Source organism: Pseudophryne corroboree, chromosome 1 (genome assembly GCF_028390025.1).
Source record: "Pseudophryne corroboree isolate aPseCor3 chromosome 1, aPseCor3.hap2, whole genome shotgun sequence".
Taxonomy (NCBI): Eukaryota; Metazoa; Chordata; class Amphibia; order Anura; family Myobatrachidae; genus Pseudophryne; species Pseudophryne corroboree.
Genome location: NC_086444.1, coordinates 128352520 through 128377140, shown reverse-complemented (window position 1 = coordinate 128377140; position 24621 = coordinate 128352520). Strand labels below are relative to the sequence as shown.

Genomic DNA, 24621 nt, shown 5'->3' with positions numbered 1-24621 from the left:
CAACTGTGACTTTGGTAGATTGAGAATCCAGCCGTGCTGCTGCAACACCCTCAGGGAGAGTGATACGCTGTTCAGCAACTGCTCTCTTGATCTCGCTTTTATTAGGAGATCGTCCAAGTACGGGATAATTGTGACTCCCTGCCTGCGCCATTACCTTGGTGAAAACCCTCGGGGCCGTGGAAAGCCCAAACGACAACGTCTGAAATTGGTAATGACAATCCTGTACAGCAAATCTCAGGAACGCGTGATGAGGAGGATATATGGGGACATGAAGGTATGCATCCTTTATGTCCAGGGACACCATATAATTCCCCCCCCCCTCCAGGCTGGCGATGACCGCTCTGAGCGATTCCATCTTGAACTTGAACCTTTTTAAGTATAGGTTAAAGGATTTTAAATTCAGAATGGGTCTGACCGAACCATACGGTTTCGGGACCACAAACAGGATTGAGTAATACCCCATCCCCTGCTGAAGCAGGGGAACTTTGATCACCACTTGTTGAAGAGACAATTTTTGAAAATCGCATTTAAAACTACCTCCCTCTCTGGGGAAGAAGCCGGTAGGGCCGATTTGAAAAACCGGTGAGGAGGCACCTCTTCGAATTCCAGCCTGTAACCCTGGGAAACAATGTCTATTGCCCAGGGATCCACCTGTGATTGAAACCAGACATGGCTGAAAAGTCAAAGACGTGCCCCCACTGGGGCGGACTCCCTTAGCGGAGCCCCAGCGTCATGCAGCGGATTTTGTAGAAGCCGGGGAGGACTTTTGCTCCTGGGAACTAGCTGTAGTTGGCAGCTTTTTCCCCTTACCCTTACCTCTGGCAAGAAAGGAAGATCCCCGTACTCTCTTGGATTTATGCGACCGAAAGGACTGCATCTGATAATGTGGCGTTTTCTTAGGCTGTGAGGAAACATAAGGCAAAAAAGTTGATTTACCTGCAGTAGCTGTGGAAACCAGGTCCGTGAGACCTTCCCCAAACAATTCCTCACCCTTGTAAGGCAAAACCTCCATATGCCTCTTCGAGTCGGCATCACCCGTCCATTGTCGGGTCCATAGGGCTCGCCTAGCAGAAATCGTCATAGCGTTGGCTCTGGAGCCTAGTAGGCCCATGTCTCTCTGAGCATCCCTCATATATAGGACAGCATCCTTAATATGACCCAGGGTCAATAAAATGGTTTCCTTATCCAGCGTATCAATATCAGCAGATAAGGTATCTGTCCACGCTTCTACAGCGCTACAAACCCAAGCCGACTCTATCGCCGGTCTGAGTAATGTACCAGTATGTGTGTAAATTGACTTCAAGGAAGTCTCCTGCCTGCGATCAGCAGGATCCTTGAGGTTTGCGGTATCTTGAGACGGCAGCGCTACCTTTTTGGATAAGCGTGTCAGGATAAGGATACGCCATAAGAATCCTTTTGGGAATCTGCAGTTTCTTGTCTGGAGTTTCCCAAGCTCTTTCAAACAACTCATTTAGCTCATGTGAAGGAGGAAAGTAACCTCAGGCTTCTTTTCTTTAAACATGTGGACCCTCGTGTCCGGTACAGAGGGGTCATCTGTGATATGCAATGCAACACATCTTTTATTGCAATAATCATATAATGAATACTTTTAGCCAATTTTGGCTGCAACTTCGCATCATCATAGTCGACACTGGAGTCAGAATCCGTGTCGGTATCAGTGTCTACTACTTGGGATAGTGGGCGCTCTTGAGACCCAGAAGGTCCCTGCGACATAGTGAAAGGCAGGGCTTGACTCCCTGTACATTCCCTGGACTCTGCTTTGTCCAACCTTTTGTGTAATAAATTCACATTTGCATTTAAAACATTCCAGATATCCAACCAATCAGGTGTCGGCGTTGCCGACGGAGACATCACACATTTGCTCCACCTCCTCCCTAGAAGAGCCTTCCGCTTCAGACATGCCGACACACGCGTACAGACACCCCACACACTCAGGGAAATCTCTAATCTGGAGACAGTTCCCCCACAAGGCCCTTTGGAGAGACAGAGAGAGAGAGTATGCCAGCACACACCCCGCGCCAATGACCTTGGAAAAAATTCCCAGATAGATATAGCGCTTTTATTATATATATTCACTGCGCCAAATTATGTGCCACCCCCTTCTTTAAAACCCTCTGTCACCGCGTTCAGCAGGGGAGAGTCCGGGGAGCCAGCTTCTCAGCGGTGTGCTGTGGAGAAAATGGCGCTGGTGAGTGCTGAGGGATCAAGCTCCGCCCCCTCAGCGGCTGGCTTCGGTCCCGCTCGATTTCTTCAAAAACTGGCGGGGATTTCCTATATACAGCCCGCAGAGCCTATATATATATATATATATATATATATATATATATATATATATATATATATATTTTGGCCAGTCCTAGAGGTTTAAAATTGCTGCCCAGGGCGCCCCCCCTGCGCCCATCAGTGCCTGCCATGTGTGTTGTGTGTGGGAGCAATGGCACGCAGCGGTTACCTCAGAGAAGATCTGAAGTCTTCTGCCGCCTCTGAAGTCTTCTATCTTCTCATACTCACCCGGCTTCTATCTTCCGGCTCTGTGAGGAGGACGGCGGCGCGGCTCCGGGACGAACTGCGAGGGGAGACCTGAGTTCCGACTCCCGCTGGAGCTAATGGTGTCCAGTAGCCTAAGAAGCAGAGCCTAGCATTTAAGTAGGTCTGCTTCTCTCTACTCAGTCCCACAATGCAGGGAGCCTGTTGCCAGCAGGGCTCCCTGAAAATAAAAAACCTAACAAAATTCTTTCTTTCAGAGAAACTCAGGAGAGCTCCCTGTAATGCACCCAGTCTCCTCTGGGCACAGTATCAAACTGAGGTCTGGAGGAGGGGCATAGAGGGAGGAGCCAGTGCACACCCATATCTAAGGTTCTTTTTAGTGCCCATGTCTTCTGCGGAGCCCGTCTATCCCCTTGGTCCTTACGGAGTCCCCAGCATCCTCTAGGACGTAAGAGAAATAAGTATTGAACACATCAACATTTTTCTCAGTAGACAGATTTGCAATGGGGCTATTGTAATGAAATGTTCGCCAAATGTCAGCATCAACCCATGCAATCCACACATGCAAATTACACAAATCATAGTTGTCCATAAATGAAGTTATGTGTAATAATGTGAAATGACACAGGAAAAAAGTATTGAACACGTGGCATGGAAAGTCGAGGCAGCAGCTGAAATCTGTCAGTAATTAGAAAGCAATCCTGCCCCTTGTCAGTGCATATTAATTTAAAATGGTTCAGTCCCAACTGATGGACTATAAAAAGGTGTCTCATTACCAAGGTGTCACAAAAGAAATATCTCATGATGGGTAAAAGCAAAGAGCTCTCTCAAGTCCTTTGATACCTTATTATTGCAAAACATACTGATGGTATACAGAAAGATTTCTATACTTCCAGTTAGCACTGTTGGGACCATAATCCTTAAGTGGAAAGAACATCATTTCACCATAAACCGCCCACGACCAGGTGCGCCTCGCAAAATTTCTGACAGAGTGAAAAGAATTATCAGAAGAGTTGTCCAAAGCCAAGGACCACTTATGGAGAGCTTCAGAAAGACCTGGAATTAGCAGGTACTATTGTTTCAAAGAAAACAATAAGTAATGCACTTAACCGCCATGGCTTGTATGCACGCTCACCACGCAAGATGCCATCTCCTATATAATAGCCTAGATCTGTCACTCTGTGACTGTGTGGATAATGCTGGGCGTGGCTAGGAGCTCTCATTGGGTTAGCAGCAGGTCTATCACACCCAGTCTACAGCTGATTGGGAGAGAAACGCCCTCCCACACAGGTTACATCCAATGGGAGGCTCTGCCCTTTGGCTCCTGTGTGTTCCCAGAGCAGGATTAACAATAGGGCTGATGGAGCTGCAGCTCCAGGCCCACACCCCAAAATAGGCCTAATGCATCTGCAGCAACATACTCTCGAACAATTTACACATAAAAAGCGGGTCAAATTTGAAAAAGGGGCGTGGTCACTGGTAAAGGGGCGTGACCATGGGGGGGGGGGGTAAATGGGTGTGACCACGCCCCTTTTTCTATACTTTCAATGTAAGTTTGGAGAGCCAGAAATCGGTACATACCATAAAAAAAGGGACTGTACCTGCCAAAAAGGTACAGTTGGAAGGTATGCAGTAGCGGATCTTGCCACGGGCAAGCAGGACTTTTGCCCGGGGCGCCACCTTCCGGAGGGCGCAGGGCGCCATCTGGAGGGCGCCGCACCAGGGCAAGATCCGCTGCTGCTGTGTGTCCCCCGCTGCCCCCCTGCTGCTGCTGGCCGCTGCCCCCCGCTGCCGCTGTGAAGGGAAACTAGTACGCGTCTAGTTTCCCTTCGTGGAGAGGTCCTTTACTGTGCGGTGCACGACGACGTCATCGCGCACCGCACATCATTTCAGTCTGTACAGGGGGCGGAAATGACCACGCCCCCTGTATGAAGCCACTCCCCCTATTGCCGCCCGGGGCGCACAGAGCCCCGGGACCGGCCCTGAAGGTATGAAGCAAGTCTCTGCGCTGTAGATAGCGAAAAAAAATCCTTTTACTGCAGCATCCTATGATCTGCTGCCAGTCCGCCTGCCCCCTCCAGTATCAACAATCCCCACTCCCTAGCCGCGGCGCAGGTAAATCAAAAGCTGCTGCGGCCATCGGCATAGATGTGTATGAAAGCGGCGCAGCGGAAGGCTTTCATAGACCTTCCTGCGCCGCATACTCTCTGAGCCATGGAGCCTCCTCTGCGCGTGATGTCACAGAAGTGCCTTCCCGCCACAGCCGCGCCCAGATCCCCAGAGGCCCTGACTCCGCAACACAGCACCAGGCCTGCCAGCCCCGAGATGGCTAATGTAATGGATAGAGTGGGTGATATTGCGGAGGGTATTGTCTGGATGCTGAATCAATGTAAAAGGTGACAGTGCTGTGCAGTGCAGTGGGTGTGCAGTGTCACCATTCCCTCCAACTGTTCCTTTTTGGCAGGTCTGTACCGATTTTTGGCTCTCCAAACTTCCATTTAAAGTATGGGAAAACCCTTTACTCGTGGCCACGCCCCCTTTCCTAATTTGAACCAATTTTTATGTTTAAAATGTTGGCGGGTATGTGTCACTGACACTGCACAGCACTCTCACCTTTTACATTGATTCAGCCAGTCAGTTCTGCCAGCCAGTCACTATTGAACAGTTATACCCCTTTCACATCGCACAAATAACCCGGTATCGACACAGCATATTGCCGTGTCGAAACGGGTCAGTGTGCGATGTGAAAGCACTTTCGCCGAATTAGCGGGTCGCCTGACCCAGTAATTCAACCCGGTATAAAAGAAGGGTTATACCCGGGTTGAATACCGGGTCAGGCGCAGAGTGAATGGGAGCCGCGTCGATGCGACACGGCTCCCATTCACAGCATAGGGAGAGGCGGCGCAGGAGATGAGCTTATCTCCCAGCGTCGCCTCTACCCCCGCCCCTGCTGCGCCCCCCCCCCCCCGCTATGGCAACCGATCCGGTATATTGCCGGGTCGGAAAGCCACCATAGCAGAGCAAATGCCAGATCCCTCCCGGTAAGGACACGTTTCTCTTACCGGGTGGGATCCGGCATTTGCGATCTGAAAGCGGTATTACACGTGGAGAAAAACAAGACTCTTGTGTGGGTGTACTCTTAGAATTAGTCAAAGGAAAATAAAGTGTTGAAAATTGAAAACATAACGATTTATTAATCCATCATTAAAAATTGTTACAGTTGATGTGTCCTAGACAAATAAACAACAAAAATGGTTAAAAATGTCACATAGTTGGTCACTCACTTGATAGTTATGCATATAGTAGCCCTAAATAGGGGGACCAGATATGTGATATTAGAGGTGAGTGGTGGTCATCAAAACCCCAAATCAGTCAATATTGTGTGAACTCACGGGTGTGCTTACTGGTCAGTATCCAAGATAAGTCTTAAAGATAGCTGAACATGAAAACTGGAACAATTCCACATATGAAAAAATCAGCGTTTGAACTGAATGAACCGCTGATGTCATATTTAACAAAGCAATCTAGTCAATCATACGCCTTGTTGCATTAAAAAATAGAAATAGGTGGTGAATCTGCTGTCAGCGTTAGGCACAGAGTAGGCCAATCGCTCAACCTCTACTCAATTCGGTCTTCCTAGGGGGTCACCCATCCAAGTACTGACTAAGCTTGCTGCCATCTACCAGGGTGCTGAAGATGGACCAAGGCTGGACATTTCAGCAAGACAATGATCCCAAATACACTGCCAAGGACACTCTCAATTGGTTTGAGAGAAAGAAAATAGAGCTGCTAAAATGGCCCAATCACCTGACTTGAAGAACCAGGGGCGGATTGGGACGCCAGGACTCCGGATCAGATCCCATTCAACCAAGTGCCCTGCTTTCCTCAGTGGCCGTTCTCCCCCCATGCATGGCTGCCGCGATCGGTACTTTTGCACACGAGCAGCTCATTAAAGCCAGGCACCATGCCGCGGTAATATCCTGGGTGTGCTGTCCGCATGTCACTAAGCATGATTGGGAATCCTACATTCCTGCTGACTCAACTCCTCCTCCCCCAGCTTCTGCGCTGTCCTACGCCTCACACTGTATGTGCTGCTGCATCGAGTAAGGAGCACGGCGGATGATTTAGTTTACTGTGCATGGGGGGGGGGCAAATCTTGGGTAAGTCCTTGGGGTGTGGGACAGTGGCTGTGTGAGGGGGGAGTGCATTATAATAATAGTGAAATTATCCTTAAAAGGTCAAAGTGTACTATTACTGAAGCAGGAGGAGGTGACCATTAAACAATGTATTTTTGTTTCCCATCATCTTAATTAAATGAAGATACAGAATGAATAAATCATTGTAATATATTGTAATAATACATTACAATAAATTATTCATCCTGTGTCTTCATTTAATTATGAGGATGGTAAAAAAGAAACCATTATTGTTTATTGGTCATAAGGTGTAAGGGGAACAACTTTTGTGGGCATCACGTGTAAGGGGCACTACTACTTTGGGCATCATGTGTAAGGGGCACTACTACTGTGGGTATCACGTGCATGGGGTACTACTACTGTGTGGGCATAACATGTATGGGGCACTACTGTTGTGAGCATCATGTGTAAGGGTCACTACTGCTGTGGGCATAACATGTACAGGGCACAACTACTTTGTGGGCATAACATGTATGAGGCACTACTACTGTTAGCATCACGTGTAAGGGTCACTACTGCTGTCGGCATAACATGTACAGGCCACTTCTACTGTGTGGGCATAACATGTATGGGGCACTACTGCTGTGAGCATCACGTGTAAGGGCTGTGGGCATCATGTGTAAGGAGCGTTACTACTGTGTGGGCATAATGGGGGTCATTCCGAGTTGATCGCTCGCTAGCAGTTTTTAGCAGCCGTGCAAACACTATGCCGCCGCCCACTGGGAGTGTATTTTACCTTAGCAGAAGTGCGATCGAAAGGATCGCAGAGCGGCTACAAAGTTTTTTTGTGCAGTTTCATAGTAGCTCAAAACCTACTCAGCGCTTGCGATCACTTCAGACTGTTCAGTTCCTGGTTTGAAGTCAAAAACACGCCCTGCGTTCGCCCAGCCACGCCTGCATTTTTTCTGGCACGCCTGCATTTTTCCCGAACACTCCCTGAAAACGGTCAGTTGACACCCAGAAACGCCCAGCAGTGAGATTGAAAAGCTTTGCTAGACCCTGTGTGAAACTACATCGTTCGTTGTAATAATACGTTGCGCGTGCGCATTGCGCTGCATATGCATGCGCAGAAGTTCCTTTTTTTGCCTCATCGCTGCACAGCGAACGAATTCAGCTAGCGATTAACTCGGAATGACCCCCAATGTGTAAGGCGCAGTACTGTGTGGCATAATGTGTATAAGGGGTACTACTGTGTTGCATAATGTGAATAAGGGGCTCTAATGTGTGGTGTTACGGGAATGGTATCAGGTGACCGGCTGCAGGGATCCCGGCGGTCAGCATACCGACACCAGGATCACAGCAGTGTAATGCCGGCGGGTGGGGTGAGTGCAACAAAGCCCCTTGCTGGCTCACTGCACTTGCCACGCAGAGGGCTTGGTGGCTCGCTACGCTTGTCACAGGTTCTGTTCCCACCCTGTGGGTGTCGTGGACACCTACGAGTGCGAATAGACCCGGTGGGTCGGCATTTCGATTGCCAGCATTTGTAGCGTACAGGATCCCGGCTTCGGCATGGCTATTGTGTAGTATAATGTGTAAGGAGCAGTACTGTGTGGCTAAATATAATTAAGGGACACTACTGTGTAGCTTAATGTTAATAAAGGACTCTAATGTGAGGTATAAAGTGTATAAGGGGTATACTGTGTGAATTAGCGTGAATAAGGGACACTACTATGCCTTGTAATGTGAGTAAGGGGCACTACTGTGTGACAATTTGAATTGAGGGTACTGTTGCGTGGCCACGTCCTTTCTCCAAGAGACCATGCCCCTCTTCAATGTGTGCACCTTTGACATATTATCAGAAACTCGCTTTTATGTGTACATGATCAGCTATGAAATATTAACTTTTTTTTTTTTTTTTTTATTGGTAAAGTTGAAACTGTGTCATTGAGTGAAAGAATAGGAAGTGAGTTCATGTTCTTATATTAACTGAACTTTCATGCAACATGTAAATAAAACTAATGTTTATTATTTTACACCCTTTTTGATTGGCTTTTACCTGTGTGGCATCTGAGCACACCTGTAGTGTAGTAGGTTTGTCAATTATAGAGTTTTTAGCCTTTCTGACATCAAAATCTTCATCTCTAATTGGAAGTTTGATTTATCTACTACCTGACCATCAAATGTAATCTCCTAAATGTATGCCCGGTCCATCACCAGACCCTACCCCCTCTATAGACCCCACCCCCAGTAGGGCTGCTTCCAGAAATTTCCCGGGCTGGTTTTCCAACCCAATCCGTCCCTGGTTCAAAGAACTAAAGATCAGAGTTCATAGAAGAGGCCCAAGATTTGAAGACTGTGTGGAAGAATGGGCCAAAACCACACCTGAGTGATGCATGCGACTAGTTTCTCCATACAGGAGGCATCTTGAAGCTGTCATTACCAACAAATGCTTTTGTACAAAGTATTAAATACATTTCAGTAAGCATGTTAAATATTTTTTCCCTGTGTCATTTCACATTATTACACATAACTTAATTTATGGACATCTATGGTTTGATTTCTTTGCATGTGTGGATTGCATGGGTTGTTGCTGACATTTGGTGAAAAGTTCCTTACAATAGCCCCATTACAAGTATATCTAATGAGAAAAATATTGATGTGTTCAATACTTATATTACCTGCATTGTGCTGACCATCATACAATGCAGAGAGCGTCAAATTAACCGCCATATAATACAAGGAGAATCATAGTGACCACCTTATAATACAGAGAGCATTGCAATGGCCGCCATATAATATGGTGAGCATCACAGTGACTGCCATATAATACAGGGAGTGTCGCAGTGACTACTGTATAATGCATAGAGCACCACAGTGAACAACATATAATGCAGAGCCCATCAGTGACCCACATATCACACAGTTAATCACACCCCTCACACATACACACAATATTAATATACCCCTCACACACAGACACAATATTAATACAACCCTCCCATGCACACAACATTAATACACCAATACCATCACAAACAGTATTTAAACACACACCAACCCCCCCAGAAAAAAAAATAAGAATTTACTCACCGGTAATTCTATTTCTCGTAGTGGATGCTGGGTACTCCGTAAGGACCATGGGGAATAGACGGGCTCCGCAGGAGACTGGGCACTCTTAAAAGAAAGATTAGGTACTATATCTGGTGTGCACTGGCTCCTCCCTCTATGCCCCTCCTCCAGACCTCAGTTAGGGAAACTGTGCCCGGTAGAGCTGACATTACTAGGAAAGGATTTGGAATCCAGGGTAAGACTCATACCAGCCACACCAATCACACCGTACAACTTGTGATAACTATACCCAGTTAACAGTATGAACAACAACTGAGCCTCATTCAACAGATGGCTCAGAACAATAACCCTATAGTTAAGCAATAACTATATACAAGTATTGCAGAAAAGTCCGCACTTGGGACGGGCTCCCAGCATCCACTACGGAACTACGAGAAATAGAATTACCGGTGAGTAAATTCTTATTTTCTCTGACGTCCTAGTGGATGCTGGGTACTCCGTAAGGACCATGGGGATCATACCAAAGCTCCCAAACGGGCGGGAGAGTGCGGATGACTCTGCAGCACCGAATGAGCAAACTCAAGGTCCTCCTCAGCCAGGGTATCAAACTTGTAGAATTTTGCAAAAGTGTTTGATCCCGACCAAGTAGCAGCTCAGCAAAGTTGTAAAGCCGAGACCCCTCGGGCAGCCGCCCAAGAAGAGCCCACCTTCCTCGTGGAATGGGCTTTTACTGATTTAGGATGCGGCAGTCCAGCCGCAGAATGTGCAAGGTGAATCGTGCTACAGATCCAGCGAGCAATAGTCTGCTTTGAAGCAGGAGCACCCAGCTTGTTGGGTGCATGCAGGATAAACAGCGAGTCAGTTTTTCTGACTCTAGCCGTCCTGGAAACATAGATTTTCAGGGCCCGGACTACGTCCAGCAACTTGGAATTCTCCAAGTCCCGAGTAGCCGCAGGCACCACAATAGGTTGGTTCAAATGAAACGCTGATACCACCTTTGGGAGAAATTGGGGACGAGTCCTCAATTCTGCCCTGTCCATATGGAAAGTCAGATATGGGCTTTTACAGGACAAAGCCGCCAATTCTGACACACGCCTAGCTGAGGCCAAGGCCAACAGCATGACTACCTTCCACGTGAGATACTTCAACTCCACGGTCTGAAGTGGCTCAAACCAATGTTATTTTAGGAAATCCAACACTACGTTGAGATCCCAAGGTGCCACTGGAGGCACAAAAGGGGGCTGAATATGCAGCACTCCCTTAACAAACGTCTGAACTTCAGGCAGTGAAGCCAGTTCTTTTTGAAAGAAAATAGACTGGGCCGAAATCTGGACTTTAATGGATACCAATTTTAGGCCCATAGTCACTCCTGACTGTAGGAAGTGCAGAAATCGACCCAGCTGAAATTCCTCTGTTGGGGCCTTCATGGCCTCACATCAAGCAACATATTTTTGCCATATGCGGTGATAATGTTTTGCAGTCACATCCTTTCTAGCTTTTATCAGCGTAGGAATGACTTCAACTGGAATGCCCTTTTCCATTAGGATCCGGCGTTCAACCGCCATGCCGTCAAACGCAGCTGCGGTAAGTCTTGGAACAGACAGGGCCCCTGCTGTAGCAGGTCCTGTCGGAGCGGCAGAGGCCAAGGGTCCTCTGAGATCATTTCTTGTAGTTCCGGGTACCAAGTTCTTCTTGGCCAATCCGGAACGATGAGTATAGTTCTTACTCCTCTTTCTTATTATCCTCAGTACCTTTGGTATGAGAGGAAGAGGAGGGAACACATAAACCGACTGGTACACCCACGGTGTCACTAGAGCGTCCACAGCTATCGCCTGAGGGTCCCTTGACCTGGCGCAATATCTTTTTAGCTTTTTGTTGAGGCGGGATGCCATCATGTCCACCTGTGGCCTTTCCCAACGATTTACAATCAGCTGGAAGACTTCTGGATGAAGTCCCCACTCTCCCGGGTGGAGGTCGTGCCTGCTGAGGAAGTCTGCTTCCCAGTTGTCCACTCCCGGAATGAACACCGCTGACAGTGCTAGCACGTGATTCTCCGCCCATCGGAGAATCCTTGTGGCTTCTGCCATCGCCATCCTGCTTCTTGTGCCGCCCTGTCGGTTTACATGGGTGACCGCCGTGATGTTGTCTGACTGAATCAGCACCGGCTGGTTTTGAAGCAGGGGTTCTGCTTGACTTAGGGCATTGTAAATGGCCCTTAGTTCCAGAATATTTATGTGTAGGGAAGTCTCCTGACTCGACCATTGTCCTTGGAAGTTTCTTCCCTGAGTGACTGCCCCCCAACCTCGGAGGCTTGCATCCGTGGTCACCAGGACCCAGTCCTGAATGCCGAATCTGCGGCCCTCGAGAAGATGAGCACTCTGCAGCCACCACAGCAGAGACAGGGTGTCCTCGGGGACAGGGTGATCAGCCGATTCATCTGAAGATGCGATACGGACCACTTGTCTAACAGATCCCACTGAAAGATCCTTGCATGGAACCTGCCGAAGGGAATTGCTTCGTAAGAAGCTACCATCTTTCCCAGGACTCGCGTGCAGTGATGCACCGACACCTGTTTTGGTTTCAGGAGGTCTCTGACCAGAGATGACAACTCCTTGGCCTTCTCCTCCGGGAGAAACACCTTCTTCTGTTCTGTGTCCAGAATCATGCCCAAGAACAGCAGACGCGTCGTAGGAACCAGCTGCGACTTTGGGATATTCAGAATCCAGCCGTGCTGTTGTAGCACTTCCCGAGATAGTGCTACTCCGACTAACAACTGCTCCTTGGACCTCGCCTTTATAAGGAGATCGTCCAAGTACGGGATAATTATAACACCCTTCTTTCGAAGGAGTATCATCATTTCGGCCATTACCTTGGTAAATACCCTCGGTGCCGTGGACAGACCAAACGGCAACGTCTGGAGTTGGTAATGGCAGTCCTGTACCACAAACCTGAGGTACTCCTGGTGAGGTGGGTAAATGGGGACATGTAGGTAAGCATCCTTGATGTCCAGTGACACCATAAAATCCCCCTCTTCCAGGCTTGCAATAACCGCCCTGAGCGATTCCATTTTGAACTTGAACTTCCTTATATAAGTGTTCAAGGATTTCAAATTTAGAATGGGTCTCACCGAACAGTCTGGTTTCGGTACCACAAACATTGTGGAATAGTAACCCCGTCCCTGTTGAAGGAGGGGAACTTTGATTATCACCTGCTGAAGGTACAGCTTGTGAATTGCCGCCAGTACTACCTCCCTTTCCTTGGGAGTAGCTGGCAAGGCTGATTTGAGGTAACGGTGAGGGGGAGACGCCTCGAACTCCAGCTTGTATCCCTGAGATACCACTTGTAGAACCCAGAGATCCACCTGTGAGCGAACCCACTGGTCGCTGAAGTTCCGGAGACGGGCCCCCACCGCACCTGGCTCCACCTGTGGAGCCCCAGCGTCATGCGGTGGACTTAGTGGAAGCAGGGGAGGATTTTTGTTCCTGGGAACTGGCTGTCTGGTGCAGCTTTTTCCCCCTACCCCTGCCTCTGGGCAGTAAGGACGCGCCTCTAACCCGCTTGCCTTTCTGAGGCCGAAAGGACTGTACTTGATAATACGGTGCTTTCTTAGGCTGTGAGGGAACCTGAGGTAAAAAAGTCGATACGAGGTCCGAGAGACCGTCCCCAAACAATTCCTCACCTTTATAAGGCAAAACTTCCATGTGCCTTTTAGAATCAGCATCACCTGTCCACTGCCGAGTCCATAATACTCTCCTGGCAGAAATGGACATTGCATTAATTCTAGATGCCAGCCGGCAAATGTCCCTCTGTGCATCCCTCATATATAAGACTACGTCTTCAATATGCTCTATGGTTAGCAAAATAGTATCCCTGTCAAGGGAATCAATGTTATCTGACAGGGTATCAGACCATGCTGCTGCAGCACTACACACCCATGCTGAAGCAATAGCAGGTCTCAGTATAGTACCTGAGTGTGTATACACAGACTTCAGGATAGCCTCCTGCTTTCTATCTGCAGGCTCCTTTAAGGCGGCCGTATCCTGAGACGGCAGTGCCACCTTTTTTGATAAGCGTGTGAGCGCCTTGTCCACCCTAGGGGATGTTTCCCAATGCAACCAGTCCGTTGGCGGGAAAGGGTACGCCATTAGTAACCTCTTAGAAATCACTAATTTCTTATCTGGGGAACACCACGCTTCTTCACACAATTCATTTAACTCATCAGATGGGGGAAAAGTCACTGGCTGCTTTTTCTCCCCAAACATAATACCCTTTTTAGTGGTAACCGGGTTAATGTCAGAAATGTGCAACACATTTTTCATTGCCGTAATCATGCATCGGATGGCCCTTGTGGATTGTACATTTGTCTCATCCTCGTCTACACTGGAGTCAGACTCCGTGTCGACATCTGTGTCTGCCATCTGAGGTAGCGGGCGTTTTTGAGCCCCTGATGGCCTCTGAGACGCCTGGGCAGGCGCGGGCTGAGATGCCGGCTGTCCCAAAGCAGTTACGTCATCGAACCTTTTATGCAAGGAATTGACACTGTCGGTTAATACCTTCCACATATCCATCCACTCTGGTGTCGGCCCGCAGGGGGCGACATCACACTTATCGGCTCCTGCTCCGCCTCCACGTAAGCGTCCTCATCAAACATGTCGACACAGCCGTACCGACACACCGCACACACACACAGGGAATGCTCTGACTGAGGACAGGACCCCACAAAGTCCTTTGGGGAGGCAGAGAGGGAGTATGCCAGCACACACCAGAGCGCTATATAACAGAGGGATTTACACTAACACAAAGTGAATTTTCCCCCAATAGCTGCTTATATCACCTTTTGCGCCTAAATTTATGTGCCCCCCCTCTCTTTTTTACCCTTCTCGTAGTGTATACTGCAGGGGAGAGCCTGGGGAGCGTCCTTCCAGCAGAGCTGTGAAGAGAAAATGGCGCTGGCTGTGCTGAGGAAGATAGCCCCGCCCCTTCAGCGGCGGGCTTCTCCCGCTTTTTTAATATTTATGGTGGGGGATTAGGCACATATACAGTTTATAACTGTATTATGTGCATTTTGCCAAAAAGGTATACATATTGCAGCCCAGGGCGCGCCCCCAACCCCCCCCCACCCCCCAAGCCCCGCACCCACCAGTGACCTGAGCGTGTGGTGTGCTGTGGGAGCAATGGCGCACAGCTGCAGTGCTGTGCGCTACCTTATTGAAGACCAGAGTCTTCAGCCGCCGATTTTCTCCTGGTTCTTCCGTCTTCTGGCTCTGCAAGGGGGACGGCGGCGCGGCTCCGGGAACGGACGATCGAGGTCGGGCCCTGTGTTCGATCCCTCTGGAGCTAATGGTGTCCAGTAGCCTTAGAAGCACAAGCTAGCTGCAAGCAGGTAAGTTTGCTTCTCTCCCCTCAGTCCCTCGTAGCAGTGAGTCTGTTGCCAGCAGATCTCACTGAAAATAAAAAACCTAACAAATACTTTCTTTTCTAGTAAGCTCAGGAGAGCCCACTAGGTGCATCCAGCTCTGGCCGGGCACAGATTCTAACTGAGGTCTGGAGGAGGGGCGTAGAGGGAGGAGCCAGTGCACACCAGATATAGTACCTAATCTTTCTTTTAAGAGTGCCCAGTCTCCTGCGGAGCCTGTCTATTCCCCATGGTCCTTACGGAGTACCCAGCATCCACTAGGACGTCAGAGAAATCAAATATACCCCTCCCCATTGTATAAATATATCACTCCCCTAGAGAAAGTTAAAAAAAAATTCACACCTCCATTCATACTTGCATGTCCAGTGGAAGGATATGTCTGGTCCCTGCGGCGCTCCAGAGTGTATTTCATTTGCATGCTCTGTACAGGAAATGAATGCAGAGATAGGGCAGGTTACATGAGAGGAGAAGGCAGTGACCTGTGGTGAAGAGGCACGGTCTCAGGGAGGAGAGGGATTTCTTGGGCATCCACAGCTGAGGCACTGGCAGCTGATTTTTTGGAGTAGGAAACAATTTCCACCAATCAATCAGTTCACCAGTGGGTTGGCTCCTCCTAATTGTGACCCTGTATTCCAACACAGCCAGAACACAGACCCCCCCCCCCCACTAGCTATTGCAGCCAGCTAAGACCTGCCCCCTCACAGAAAACGGTAGAGCCTTGAGGCAGTGGGGTCCACCTACCACCATGGTGGGCATCCTGACCTCTGCTTCCAAGATCTACCAGAGGAAAGCAACATAAAGTGGTATGTATGTCGCAGCTTGTAATTTGTAATTCAATATGGGGGCTCACTTATGTGATCTATGGCCAGCAATATGGCTCATTTTCACCCTAGGCCTTCTCATTTCTGCATGTGATATGTATGGTTTTTTTGAAGTTATGAGCAATGTTTACATGTTGATAAGGGGTACTGCTAAGGGGTATACTTTTCCTCTCTTCTCTATTCCCCCTCCTTTTCTCTATCTGATTTTATTGCTTGTATTATATTAATATATTTCATATCTTTGAAGCAAATGTATAATTTTAACCCTTTAGTGATTTATAATAATTCATCACTAATTGTGTACCTTTTATTAACAAACACGCAGAGGTTGCATCTAGACATATATATCTTTAAATCATTAGGAATATTCTGTTCATAGAAGAATGCACGCCAGTCATATAGAATGTAAATCATAAGGATGTATTTCAACAAACAATTGCTACTCATAGAATTCACTTTTATCATTAAACAGTATTGGTCAAATACAATGCAAATCACCATATAATAGTTTTACAGGTTCAAACTATATAAGAAACAGGATGAAATAAGTGTGATAATGTGTGTATGTGTGTATATATGTATTTATTACTGGGTAGATATCAATCAAAGCACTCGGCTAAATCCTAGATTTATTGATATATATTGGAAAAGATATATATCTTAGAGAAATACCTTGGGGGATTGGTTTTGGTATATGTATGTGTGTGTTTGTGTGTGGGTGGGGGAGGGACAGCATGTGGCTGCATTATCCACAGGCCGCATGGGACAGAAGCTAGACTCCATTTTGGGAAAACTCCCATGATTCCAAAGTCTGTAACATATGGTTCAAAAGGGAATGCCAGCAGCCATTTTAGGTGTGCAAGTCCAAACACATGGCATTCTTTGCTAGGCCATAGTCACATAGCAGAAGCCATAAGACTCCACTATATTCCAAAATGTATAAGCTTCAACATAATGCATATGTGCTGATTTCACAATTCCAAGCCATCTAATTACATCACCACATATCTCATGCTGTCCATATGAGCCATCACAAGACCAGATCACCAAGTAACCACAAATATTAGCATGCCATTGCTACAAGCACAGGACTACAGTAACAAAAGGAAGTATGTGTTGACTTCTATACTTCAGCAAGATGCACCATACAAAACCACTACAATCTGTTATAAATCACCATCCACAAAGGTATACCAGGAATGCTATGCTACAGATTGTATACTGTTCCAATTCATTACAGATTTCATAGAGTATTATCACAATCACATAATTGCACAAGTACCATTAACCTTAAAGTCAAATGTATTTCCAAATTAACTATTCTATGCCAATCGTTTCACAACTACTTTACCACAAACACATATTTAACTATTCTATGTTATTTATCTATGAGATATTGAGAGTATGATACTTAGCTTTCCAGGGGAATGACTCCCAAGCTTCCCAGGCGTATCAAGGTCCATGCTTCTGAGGGCTAGGTGGATTCTGAGTGAGTGAGCTCTGATTTCAAGTGTTCAGGTATATTCAACCTGTGGGTGTGTCTTTCACAGCATGTGGGCTAGCTGTATCAGTGATGAGGCCATGTGAGCTTGGTTATTTAAATGCTAATTAGCCAAGGCTACAGTGTAGGGATGTTAATTCGCCTCAGGTCACAGAAGCCAATACGTATTATCAATTAATTCTTTGTATAATAATATATGTCCCTAAAATGGATATAATGGAGTTACTCTGTAACACATGTCATACTTTCATTTATTAATGTTTATTAATGTACTGTACATATTGTGGTCTATTTTTTTCTGCTGATACAAACATGGTTACTTTCAGAAACCTAGAGCTCAGACTGCTGTATAAATGAATACATACACATTTCTACAGGATGAGCTTTTACATAGTAATAGCAGAGCATGTCCAGAGCTGAATTAAGCGAAGGGTTCAGGGGGAACATGCCCTGGACAACCACTCTCCCAGGGACTGCCTGGACGTAAGGACCAATCACTGGCACTCTTCAACCTTAATAGCACTTAATGCCGGTTATCAGAAACAAACTGAAGATATAATTGTAGAAATTCTTAAATAGAATTAAATTTGCCATTAAGATGTCCTAAAAGAGATGTTCCTTATATATTGATTCATGCTTATAGTGATTTGTAAAGAATGCTATTACCATACAGATCTATAACCAGTCTGTGTACTTTATGGCAGTAATATCTATTGTTTGGCAATCACAGGATATTCTGTGTACTATATAGCACCACTGAGATGCTCTGTATATTGTGCTCTCTGGAATGCTTTGTGTACTGTATGACATCACTGGAATCAGGCCCGGCGCTACCTGCTCAGCAAAGGGATGCAAAGCAGGTAGGCGCCAGGTTGGGAGAGGCGCTCTCCCTGCTCTGCATCCCTGTGCTGCGCCTGAGTCCCCTGCTGCCGGCTGCTGTGCCTGTTATACCGTTTGACAGGCAGCGGCGACAGCAGCTTGAAGCTTCCCTCTAGCCCCCTGCAGTGCCCGTCCGTGTCCTGGCCGGAAAGGGGCGGGGCTACATGGCGCCAAGGGGCGGAGCTACACAGGGCCATGCTGCAGGAGGAGAACAGAAACTGTATTCCAGCCAGCAAAATGGTATGTTGAAGGAGAGTGAAAAAGTGTGTGTGTGTGTGTGTGTGTGTGTGTGTGTGTCAATTTGTATGCATGTGTGTGTGTATCTACAGTATGTGTGTATATGTATGTGTGTGTATCTATCTATGTGTATGTATATCTACAGTATGTGTGTGTATGTACGTCTGTATATGTGTATGTGTGTATCTATCTATGTGTATGCGTGTGTGGGAGGGGGGGCATAATTGTAAAAAAATGGCACTTCAGAGGGCATTACATAGGCGTGCGTACGTACGGGAGGTTTCTGTCCTCCCTGAGTTCGCCTAATCATGTCCAGCCCCCACCTCACGGTGCCGATCGATTCTCCCTGTGCCCAAGCCCACCCCCATCCATTCTAAATTTGGTGTCGGCCGACAGCCAATCAGAGTTCGTGGACCGCCCGTGGCAGCTCTTGATTGGCTGACGGACTGCGAGCTTTGATAGGCTGACGGCTGGCGTCATGTTTCAAATGGCCACCGCCGCTGGAGGGCTTCTGTCAGTGAGGAGCGGGATTTAGGAGAGATGCTCACTGCGCTCTCCTCCCCTCACACAGCACAAGAAGCAACAGCAAGCCAGTAACAGCAGCGGCGGTGAGCACTACTGGGGGGATTATCTGTATCTGGCACCTCTGGGGGGAGAGGGGATTATCTGTATCTGGCACCTCTGAGCTGAGGGGGGATTACCTGTATCTGGCACCTCGGGCGGGGGGGGGTATCTGAATCTTAGCACCTCTGGGGGGGGGGATTATCTGTATCTGGCACCTCTGGGGGGGTAATATGAATTTCGTCTCATACTGTCTGGCGTAATGTGAATTTCTGCTCATACTGTGTGCCTTAATGTGAATTTCGATTTATACCGTGTTGCTTAATGTGAATTTCAGCTCATACCGTGTGGCGTAATCTGAATTTCGGCTCATACTGTGTGGTGTAATGTGAATTTCTGCTCATACCGTGTGGCGATATGTAAATTTCTGCTCATTACGTGTGGCGTAACGTGAATTTCTGCTCATGACGTGTGGCGTAACGTGAATTTCTGCTGATACTGTGTGGCGTAATGTGAATTTCTGCTCCTACTGTGTGGCGTAATGTGAATTTGGCTCATACTGTGTGGCGTAATTTGAATAAGGAGTACTACTGTCAGTAGCTGGTGAGCATGGAGACATGTGTGACAAATGCTGGTGTCCTGCGTAGGAGAAGTCTGATGGCATAGAAAGAGCCCAATGTGGCTCTGACGGCACATGTGTAAATTTTTAATTGTTGTATGTGGGGTGAAAGGGGTGTGTGTGGTGGGAGTGCATATGCACCTCGGCCCAACACTCGCTAGTTCCGCCACTGGGTCAGGTTGGAGAAGTGTAAGCAGCGATAGGGTGCAACGGCAGCTAGGGCTCAGGGATATGCTGTAGTAGACAGTACCGACTGGTTTCATTTTATTTCTCTGGGGTGTATTTTATATACATTATCATTAGGAACTAGAGAGAAGTTAGATGAAGCTATATGATGCTAGACACGACTCTCCTGCGGTGCACCCCCTAATAAAATAGCTGCGCACACCTATGGGGCATTATATGTAACCGGCGCTACTACAGCGGCTATTATGCATATAATCGGCACTACTACAGGGGCTTTTATGCGTATAACCGGCGCTACTACAGGGGCTATTATGCGTATAACTGGCGCTACTACTGGGGATATTATGTGTATAAACAGCACTACTATGAGCAAGGTAATGTGAATAAGATTGTGCTGCTGTGTGGCGTAATTTGAAATGGGGGTACTATTGTGTGGCTACTCCCCTTCCTTGTTAGACCACACCCTTTTTGCAGCACGCTGTGCCTTTGTAAAATATGGGAGGGTGCAAATTTATACTTTGCAGGGGGGCACCGAACACCCTAGCACTGGCACTGACTGGGATACTCTCTGTTTTATTGTGGTCACTGGGATGCTATGTCCATTGCATGTGGTTCATGGGGATCTTCTGTGTACTGTATAGCATCACTGAGGTGCTCTGTGTACTGTATGGCATCACTGGGATATTCTGTGTACTGTATGGTGTTCACTGGGATGCTCTGTGGACTTCATGGAGGACCCTGTGATGCTTTGTGTACTTTATGGCAGTCACTGGGATGATCTGTGTATTGTAAGGCAGTCACTGGGATGCTCTGTGTACTTTATGGTGGTCACTGGAATGCTCAGTGGACTGCATGGAGGACACTGGGATGCTATGTGTCCAGTCACTGGGATGATCTGTGTATTGTAAGGCAGTCACTGGGATGCTCTGTGTACTGTAAAGCAGTTGCTGGGATGCTCTGTGTACTGTATGGTCGTCCCTGGGATGCTCTGTGCACAGAATGTTGGTCACTGGGATGCCCTATGTCAGAGATTTTCAACCTTTTACAACTCGCAGCACACTGAACAAGATTTAAATATTGCCAAGGCACACTCAAATATAATGGTGATGCATGGTACAGTTGCGTGTCCTAGGATGTCATGCTGCAGATTCTCCATAGGTAATGCCTGAGCCACATCTGAGAAAGCCAGAAGAGCCCAACACTGCCCGGGCCCAAAATTAGAACTGTCTCTGCATCCACTAAACCCACCAATATTGATCGTTCCAGGGCCTCAGTAGCAGCAAAACACTGACGGGCCTGGCTCTGCTTCTATGGCGGCACACCTGGAGACTGCTCAGGGCACACTAGTGTGCCACGGCACAGTGGTTGAAAAACACTGCCCTATGTACTATGGGGGTTATTCAGAGTTGGTCGCAGATTTTGCTATTTTAGCAAAATATGCGACCACTAAACTTGCATGCTGGGGGCCACCCAGCATGTGTGGCGCCCCCCAGAGATGTGATTGCAATTCAATTATGATCTCATTACAGAAACCTCAAACAGAGGTTGACCCCTGTCAGGCAGGTGCATCGCCATCATGTTTCAGATCACAGGAAATACAGGCAACATAATTGGCCGGGCCCAAAAATGGCCATGATGCACCTGTGTTTCCTCTGGGCAGCCCTGCAAAAGCTTTTTCTGACAGAAAATGTATTCAAAACTGGGCTGTCAGAACTGTATGTCATGGTGACACTTCAGCGCTGCAGCTCCATCACTTCCCAAGTGGCGCTGCATACTCCCGTGGCCTGTTCCCGGGTACTTGCAGTGGAGATGCTCCGGCTTTAGGCACACGGTCGCTCTCCTGATTCACGTGGCTGCTACGGGGAGTAGGTAAGAGGGTTCCCCAGGCGGGATCTGCCATTAAACCGCATTCCATCTGTGACCTAGGGAGACAGGTCGCGGCGCTGGCGTGGACACTGTCAACGAGCAGGGACCCCACCAGTACACCAGGGCAATAGAGCACAGGTCGGGTGTACTAACGCCCCATTTAATAAGGCTCGCTAGTACCTGGGGTGGAAGTCCAGCATAGGAGAGCTGGCACATGACCTGCAGCCTCTCCCTGGCCCAGACCGACATCTACTGCAGATTTTCCTGCCCTGGAGCTGCCTCTCGCTCTCCCTTACTCCCTGACTGAGACGCTAGGAGCCATCTTATAAGCATAGTTGCGGCTAGTCTCTGGGACTGCAGGGCAAGGTCTCTCTTGTAAAGCCGCCTGTATACAGCGCTGTGACTTTACAAACACTTGAGTATTCTACATGTCTTTATACAGACAGCGTTAGTTAAGAACAAGTGTACCTATTACAGGAAATATTGTACGAGTATTCTGATATATACCTCCGGTCTAGGATTGCGCTGGTGTTATTTATATTTATATATATATATATATATATATATATATATATATATATAGCCATTAGGGGTACAGAAGAGCATGGGTAGCCAGCACACCAATTAATATGCAATTAATAAGCCTTTAATTCCATTTATACCAGCAATGCTTAGACATAGTGTTCAAAAAAGTCACAAAAATGCAGTCAATGATCCGGGTATAGCATATTCACCCATTCCTTCAAAATATTTAGGGGGACATTTACTAAGCAGTGATAAGAGCGGAGAAGTGAGCCAGTGGAGAAATGCCCATGGCAACAAATCAGCACTGAAGTAACATCTATAATTTGCATACTATAAAATTAAACAGAGCTGCTGAGTGGTTGATGGGGCAACTTCTCCACTGGCTGACTTCTCTGCTCTTATCACTGCTTAGTAAATGTCCCCATAGTTTAGAAAACCATCAGTCAACGAATTTGTTTTGGTGGTAACAGCCACCTTCAGCCAGGACTGCCTGTCTTAGACTGTCAGCAGAGCCTATATAAATATTAAAAGAACCGCGCTGAGCCTGGGATTTTAATGCTTGAGCTGCTCTGTATGTGAAAATGCTTATGAGTGGATAAAACAAAGCGCTTGAATCATATGTAAATGCAACAATGAGTGTGATGGATGTCTATATTGTAGCCAAATAGACAGTGTAAAAATTAGTGCAATACCTGTGAATAAAAAGGTTAATTGAAATCAAAACAAAAAGATACTGATGTTTACAGCCCTTTTGTATATTTACTGGGATTTCCAAGCGGTGTTAAAGATTGCAGGGGTTCCGTGATTTGCCGTGCAGGCAGGTCTGTGTATGGATCGTCCCGAACGCCTGACTCTCCCTATACTACCAACCTTGTAGGTGGTGACGTCCGTCTTCCTCCGGCTGGTTCCCCCGCTCCAACTCGTTCTCTTCTCTGGCCGCCGCTCACTTGCGCTGTGCGGTGCTCGGTGAGTCCTTGCTGTCCCGATCTGTAAAGCGGCTGCAATAACGGCTTCCAGAGGGTCAGCTGCGTGCTGACGAGAGGAAGCAAGTAAAGTGAAAGCTTGGTTTTTTAAAAGTCCGTTTCCCAGTCTTTCCTCCGATTCGTTTCAGGCGCACTGCCCTTAATCATGGATAGCCCAGGTTCAGCCCACTTGGTAATTTATACTAAAAAAAACTTTATTAGCAACAACTTTCCAGAGCATTCTCCCAGGAAGTTAAACTTTAAAAGAGCGGCATGCACATGGGCCCACAGGTATTGCACTCCATATTGGGAATATGTGAAAATGGGTATAAAATTAAAAATAAAAGTGACGTATGTGTGTTTTTTACAGGGACACATTTTCTCGATAAAAAATTTAAAAATAAAAATAAAGAAGAGGAAAATATTCATTTAAGGAACACATTAAGTTCAATGTCCACATTTAAACCCATCGGCTGTAGTGTTTGTAGAGTGAAAATCCATTCTGTTTCTTTCTTTTTGAGGGTATCTGAAATATTACTCCTCTCCAATGCTGTTGAATTTTCTGGATTCCTATGAATTTTAATCTTTTCGGATTTTTGTCATGATGGTCTGAAAAGTGTTTTGATACACTGTGTGATTGAAGTCCTTTTCTTATGTTATATATGTGTTCCATTATTCTAATTTTTAATTTTCTTTTTGTCTGGCCAATATATTGCTTATGACAGGGGCATTCCAGCAGGTAAATAACCCCCTCCGTGTTGCAGGTGATGGTATCTTTGATTTTATACATTTTTTTTCGTAATTTGAGACATAAATTCATCTGTCAGGGCGGTGGAGGGGTCTCTTATTATTTTGCAAGCATTGCAGTTCAGGCAGAAATGATGTCCTCCATTTCTTGTTCTTATTTCTCTTGACCCCTCCAATGGTACATAACTTCTGGTCCGTTCTCGTTTTAAATTCTTTGCCCGCCTATAAATTATTCTAGGTTTCTCCGGGATCAGGTCCTTGTCAGCAGAGCCTATAAATACCTGCACTAGATGGAATACAAGCCAATCAAATTAAACATTCAAATAGTGTGCTCAATTAGATGCCCATATAAGGACTTCCACAACACACACCTCTATACCATGTGACCACATTTGACCATGTCATTGCCCACAAATACCAGCGCCGAATTAGCAGCATCTGTATCCCCTCACCTGTCCGCCCACCGCATCACCAGAAGTGACGCGGCCGGCGGTCGTGATCCAGAAAAAACCTCGGGCACTGAGGCACATGACGCGGTGTGCATCCCCGGAAGTGACGCATGCACACGTGACCACATGGTTGGCGGAA

General features: G+C 47.1%; 1 protein-coding gene across 2 annotated transcripts in view; it reads right to left on the bottom strand.

Moving 5' to 3' along the window:
* The window catches only part of LOC135057003 (putative nuclease HARBI1), a 77539-nt gene extending 53001 nt beyond the window's left edge, over positions 1–24538 (bottom strand). The window contains exons 1-2 of one of the 2 annotated variants that reach the window (XM_063962862.1): positions 24405–24538; positions 23195–24319 (exon numbers count right to left, since the gene is read on the bottom strand). The gene's annotated coding sequence lies outside the window, so the exon portion shown is untranslated. The remainder of the gene's footprint in view (positions 1–23194; positions 24320–24404) is intronic. The other variant, XM_063962870.1, reaches the window with a different exon arrangement.
* Positions 24539–24621: the final 83 nt, after the last annotated feature.